The 6,081-nt window shown below is 40.8% G+C and overlaps 1 long non-coding RNA gene across 1 annotated transcript; it reads right to left on the bottom strand.

The window, feature by feature from the left end:
* Nucleotides 1–1,248: 1,248 nt before the first annotated feature.
* LOC123730785 (uncharacterized) lies at nucleotides 1,249–2,487 on the bottom strand. The gene is made up of 3 exons (XR_006762218.1): nucleotides 2,421–2,487; nucleotides 1,503–1,582; nucleotides 1,249–1,373 (listed from the first exon to the last, which is right to left on the bottom strand). It is a non-coding gene; the product is annotated as an uncharacterized lncRNA (long non-coding RNA).
* Nucleotides 2,488–6,081: the final 3,594 nt, after the last annotated feature.

The following is a 6,081-nucleotide window of genomic DNA, read 5'->3' as shown; positions in this document are numbered from 1 at the left end:
AGTCTATAAACTCCAAAAATATGAAAGGCACAATGTCAAGTGGAAGGATGAAAGCAGCAGTAGACAAGTGTCTGCTCAGATAATGCCCCAGTGCAGAGTTGGGTGCCGAGGTATATTCAAGTAGGCCTCAAAAGTTTCAGCAGACCTGTTTTATTTACGTCTCCTTAAAAACTCTGTATGCAAAATTGCAATATTGTCCAATGTGTTCACAGCCAGATAAAACAAAGCTAAATGGGGACAAATCCACAAAAGATTTTCTGACATGGACACTGACCAGACAAAAAAAGACATGCTTGCCACCATCTTTAATGGTCCTCTTTGGGCGGTGGAGAGGAGTTGGACCGGTCAGAGACACCTAGCTCGATGACATCCAAGTCAGAGGCAGGGACATCGCCAGTGATAATGAGGTCCAATGTGTGTCCACGGTTGTGGGTGGGGAACATTTACGTGTTGCACATGGTTTAGACAGTGCCACAGATTAAAGAACTCAGCAGCCATAAAACACTTGGGTGAGTCAACATGGATGTTAAATTCTCCCAAAATTACATTGTTGGAGGGGGTGGGGCATACAGAGGTTGTTAGTTCAGAAAGCTCATAACAGGTGCTTTTCTTTGGCGATGGTAAACAACAATAACAGTGAGAGCATTTGGTTGTTTACAGTCAGCATCAGTCAGTGGATTTAAAATAATGCAGTCTGTATAAAACAGCAAGGCCTCCACCGTGGCTGGCATCTTTTCAATGTATTTGTACACAGGTGGAGCTGCTCCGTTAAGATGGTAACAGTCACCCTCACTGTGCCATGTTTCAGTGAGGCTGTAACGTAAACACAGATGGTGAGTTTAATAATAACGAACATGGAGCATATAAAACAAGCGCAGCATCTGGACATGAAAACTCAACCAATACTGCCTGAAGATTGATGGTAGGTAGTGCTAGATAAATGGGAAGTAATCAGGGGAGTGATGAAGTCCAGGTGTGCCTCATGATGAGGTGCAAGTGTGCGTAATAAAAGTTGCCAGGACCGGTGGTTAGTAAACCAGCAACGTCAAGCGCCGGAGCAGGAGTAGACTTGACAGAGGCAGATCATGTCAAAGGCATTGGTGGAAACACATTCATTTGATTTTGGTTGGGCCACATTTGTAGTGTGTGTGTTTGTGAATATGAACTAATTTCACGTCTTGACCTCTTAATGAAAAATTTTAATAACAAACGCACATATAGATGTTTGATTGTAGCATCTTTATTCAAAATGCATGACTTAAGGAACAATTAAATCAGTATGAAAATAGTATAGATAGTATAGAAAACCATCCCCCCTCTTCGTAGGACAACTTTATTTTTTGTTGTAGATTCTTGTCACTAAATTGAATTATCTGAAAGAGAGAGGAGAGCATTAGAATTCATTTTGACAGTGAATAACAGACTTCAACTGTATCAATGTAACATTCTCTGTATGCTCTCTAAAGGTTTCCAGAATGTTTTCCCGTCACCTTGCCACTCACCTCGACTGGCTACTTTTTGCTCTTTAGGGGCTTCAGGATCTTAGCTAAACTCTTTCTCCCAGCTGCAAAGATAGAGGGATCTGAAGGAGAGAAAGAGATACACTTTTCAGACATGGAATGTACCGCCTTGAAAACGCCTTGGCTATGGCATGTTTGTTTGTCTGTAAGGGTACACTATGGCATTTAAATGCCAACACAAAAGCTTCTCTGGAGATAGTTTTGAAGGTATTTTACTTGTCTGTAAAGGAATGCCGCTTCTGAAGCAGGACTAATGTACACTGGGAGACCAGAACTATCAAATAATCTTGAGCTGCCTGTGCGCAGACCACTTTCTCCTTAAAAAGTAGGTTAAAGTTAATTAAATACCGTTACTTACCAAAACATTTAGTAGAAAAAAAAAACCCTACCATCAGAAAACAGCACAGCCATCGTGTGTATTGTGTGTATTGTTGTCAGGAAAACAATACCGAACATTCTATGCCGGAGCAGAATTCTACTGTATAAAAAGGTACAGACACTTCTGATGCCACACTATTTTTTTTATTGTCTGAAATGTTAGCAATTGTTGCTATCAACATGTCACAGTTTTTTTTTATTTAACCAGGCAAGTCAGTTAAGAAAAAATTCTTATTTACAATGAAGTCCTACCGGGGAACAACTGCCTTGTTCAGGGGCAGAACGACTGATTTTTACCTTGTCAGCTCAGAGATTCAATCAAGCAACCTTTCGGTAACTGGCCCAACGCTCTAACCACTAGGCTACCTGCCGCCCCATGTTACTGTAGTGACCATCTATATATCTAAAGGGCAAGAGAGAGACAGTGGGAGTAAAGTGAGATTGTGTATATTCAAAAGGTTATGAATCATCAAAAGGAATCATCCATCCATTGTTAAATCAATCCCGCCAGCCCTTCTTTACCGTTGTGCGGCACTAGTGGTGAGAGCTGGGCTTTTCCCCCTGCTGCAAAGATGGAAAAGTCTGAAAGGAGAAGAGAGAATGGCTTAGTACAACATCAATGGGACCAGTGATGGAAAAAGTACCCAATTGTTATACTTGATTAAATGTAAAGATACTTTAATAGAAAATGAATCAAGTAAAAGTGAAAGTAACCCAGTAAAATAAAACATGATTGAAAGTCTAAAAGTATTTGGTTTTAAATATACTTAAGTATCAAAAGTAAAGGTATAAATAATTTCACATTCCTTATATTAAGCAAACCAGACGGCACGATTTTCTTTTTTTATTTATTTACGGATAGCCAGGGACACACTTCAACACGTAGACAATCATTTACAAACAAAGCATTTGTGTTTAGTCATTCAGCCAGATCAAAGGCAGTGCGGATGACCAGGGATGTTCGCTTGATAAGTGTGTGAATTTGACCATTTTCCTGTCCTGCTAAGCTTTCATACTTTGGGGTTTCAGGGAAAATGTATGGAGTAAAAAGTACATTATATTCTTTTTGGAATGTAGTGGAGTAAAAGTCAAAGTTATCAAAAATATAAATAGCAAAGTACAGATACCCCAAAAAACTTCTTCTCCTTTCTTCCTCCCTCCCTCTCTTTCTCATGTTATTTTGTTTGCTTCTCCTTCTGCTCTTGCATCGCTCTCCTCACACCTCTACTTTCCTATCCTCTCTCTGTTCAAGGTCTGCTTCTCTATTTTGCTCCACCACTTCCTTCCTCTTTCTTTCCTCCTCTAACTTTCTCTCCTCCTCCCTGTTGATCTCCCCCTCCTCTTTCTTTTTGTTGTTTCTCTCTATATCAAATTGACTCATTATCCTCTCAATCCCGCTATCATCACTAGATGATCACAAGCATTTCGCTACATCCACAATAACAACTGCTAAATATGTACAGTTGAAGTCGTAAGTTTACATACATTTAGGTTGGAGTCATTAAAACTCATTTTTCAACCACTCCACAAATGTCTTGTTAACAAACTATAGTTTTGGAAGTCGGTTAGCCACTCTGGCGCAGGCGTGCCACTAGCGACCCAGCTTGACAACATCCGGTGAAATTGCAGAGCGACAAATTCAAAATACAGAAATAGTCATAAATAAACATTCATAAAAATACAAGTGTTATACATCGGCTTAAAGATTAACTTCTTGTTAATCCAGCTGCTTTGTAAGATTTCAAAAAGGGTTTACGGCGAAAGCATACCATGCGATTATCTGAGGACAGCGCCCCGCTTACAAAAGCATACAAACATTTTCCAAAGTCAGAAATAGCGATAAAATTAATCACTTACCTTTGAAGATCTTCATCTGGTTGCAGTCACAAGAGTCCCAGCTACACAATAAATGTTTGTTTTGTTCAATAAAGTCCCTCTTTATATCCCCAAAACTCATTGCCGCGTTTTGTTGGCGCGTTTTATTCAGTAATCCACTGGCTCAAAGGCGGTCAAGACATGCAGATGAATACATCCGATGTCTATAATTAATCCTCAGGTTGTCAATTGTCTAAATAATCGATAATATTTCAACCGGACAATAGTGTATTCAATAGAAAGGAAGAAGAACGAAGGGTGCGCACACAGTCACGCATGCAAACCAGCACTGCATGCTTCCCCAGTCCCCTGACAGAAACTTCTCATTCTTCTTCATTTTTCAGAAAACAAGCCTGAAACAATATCTAAAGACTGTTGACATCTAGTTGAAGCCATAGGAACTGCAATCTGGGTCCCAACCAATTAGATACTCAATAGGCATTCAATTGAAAACCACCCACATCATAAAAATCCCACTTCCTGGATGGATTTCCCTCAGGTTTTTCGCCTGCCATGTCAGTTCTGTTATACTCACAGACATTATTTTAACAGTTTTGGAAACTTTAGAGTGTTTTCTATGCAAATCTACCAATTATATGCATATCCTAGCTTCTGGGCCTGAGTAACAGGCAGTTTACTTTGGGCACGTCATTCATCTGAATTTCTGAATACTGCCCCGTCACTAAAAAGTTAAGAAAAATTGTAGACCTCCACAAGTCTGGTTTGTCCTTGGGAGCAATTTCCAAACGCCTGAAGGTATTACGTTCATCTGTACAAACAATAGTACGCAAGTATAAACACCATGGGACCATGCAGCCGTCATACTGCTCAGGAAGGAGACGCGTTCTGTCTCCTAGAGATGAACGTACTTTGGTGCGAAAAGTGCAAATCAATCCCAAAACAATAGCAAAGGGCCTTGTGAAGATGCTGGAGGAAACAGGTACAAAAGGATCTATATCCACAGTAAAACGAGTCCGCTCAGCCCCCTTTTTATCACTCTTCATTTGCTTTATTTTCTCACTCACGCCATTATCACCCTTGGTTATTTTCATCACTCCTCTCCTTCTTTTCCTCCTTATCTTTTGGGATAATCTCCTCAATAACACTATTATCACAATCTGTTTTTGACCAACCTTTATCAACTGGCAGGTTATCATCAATTCCCACAGCTGTGTTATTCCTCTTTTCCCACCACCCATTCATTCAGACACTTTTTTGTCTCTTCTTGACATTGTTGGCCTCGCCTCTTTTCTCCTCTCCGCCTCTCTCTTTTTCTGTTCTTCTAGCTTTTTATTTTATCTCTGCTCGTTCTCCTCTTCAATTCTAATAACCAGTACAAATGTTTTTATATCGCTCTTGGTCTCCTCTTTCTGTCTTTTTCTGCTCTCCCTGGCTTTGCTCAAAAAGCTCACTCACTCTCTTCTCCAATGTCTTTATCCTCTCCACCTCAAATTGTCTTTGCTTCCTATCTCTCTGTATCTCCCTCTCCAGCTTCCTCTTACTGTTTTCCTCCTCCCCCTTTCTTTAGACTTTCTCTCATTCTCTCTTCTCATCTCTACCCCTTTCCTTGTGCACTCTTCCACTCTATTATTTTTATCCTCTATCTTTTTCTTTTTCTTCCCTAGCTTTATATTTGTGGCCAGCTCTCTCACTATCTCCTCCATCTCAATCTCATCCTCCTTCTTCCGCTTTATATTCTCCAGATATTGTCTTTCCACCTCCCTCCTCAGCTCTACCAGCTCCTCCCTCTGCTCCTGTCAATTTTCTCTGGCTCTTCTTCTCCTCGTTTTGCATCCTATTATATTCCTCCTCTATCTTCCTATCCTCTTTCCTTTGTTTCTCTTTCTCCTCTATCCACTTTCTCCATTCCTCCTCGCTCTTCTTCCACTCAATTTCTCCTCACTTCTCCTTTTCTTCTCATGTTTCATCTCCCTTTGCCCCTCCATGTATCTCTGTCTCGCCTCCTTCTGACTGTCATCCTGCTGCTCTTTCCTCATCATCCTCTGCTTCTCTCTTAAGAACTCCTTCCACTTATCTTTTTCCTCTCTAATGCCATCTTTCCATTCTTCTGCACCTCTCCGCACAGATGTCTCCGTCTTCTAGATCTCTGCTATTCTCCTCCTCTGGAGCTCCATGAATTCATTAATCTCACTTTCCTCCACCCTCCTCCTCTCTTCCATTTCTTTCTCTATCTCGCACTCGCCTCTCCATCATCAACTTCTCTATCTCCATCTCCCATCTCTCTTGCTTCTTCCTCCACTCCTCCATATCTCAGCCCTCATGCTAACCACTTTACCTTGGGTGAATC

The sequence above is a fragment of the Salmo salar genome, chromosome ssa26, assembly GCF_905237065.1.
Source record: "Salmo salar chromosome ssa26, Ssal_v3.1, whole genome shotgun sequence".
Classification (NCBI taxonomy): domain Eukaryota; kingdom Metazoa; phylum Chordata; class Actinopteri; order Salmoniformes; family Salmonidae; genus Salmo; species Salmo salar.
The sequence above is the reverse complement of the archived record's forward strand: the minus strand, read 5'-3'. Positions and strand labels throughout refer to the sequence as shown.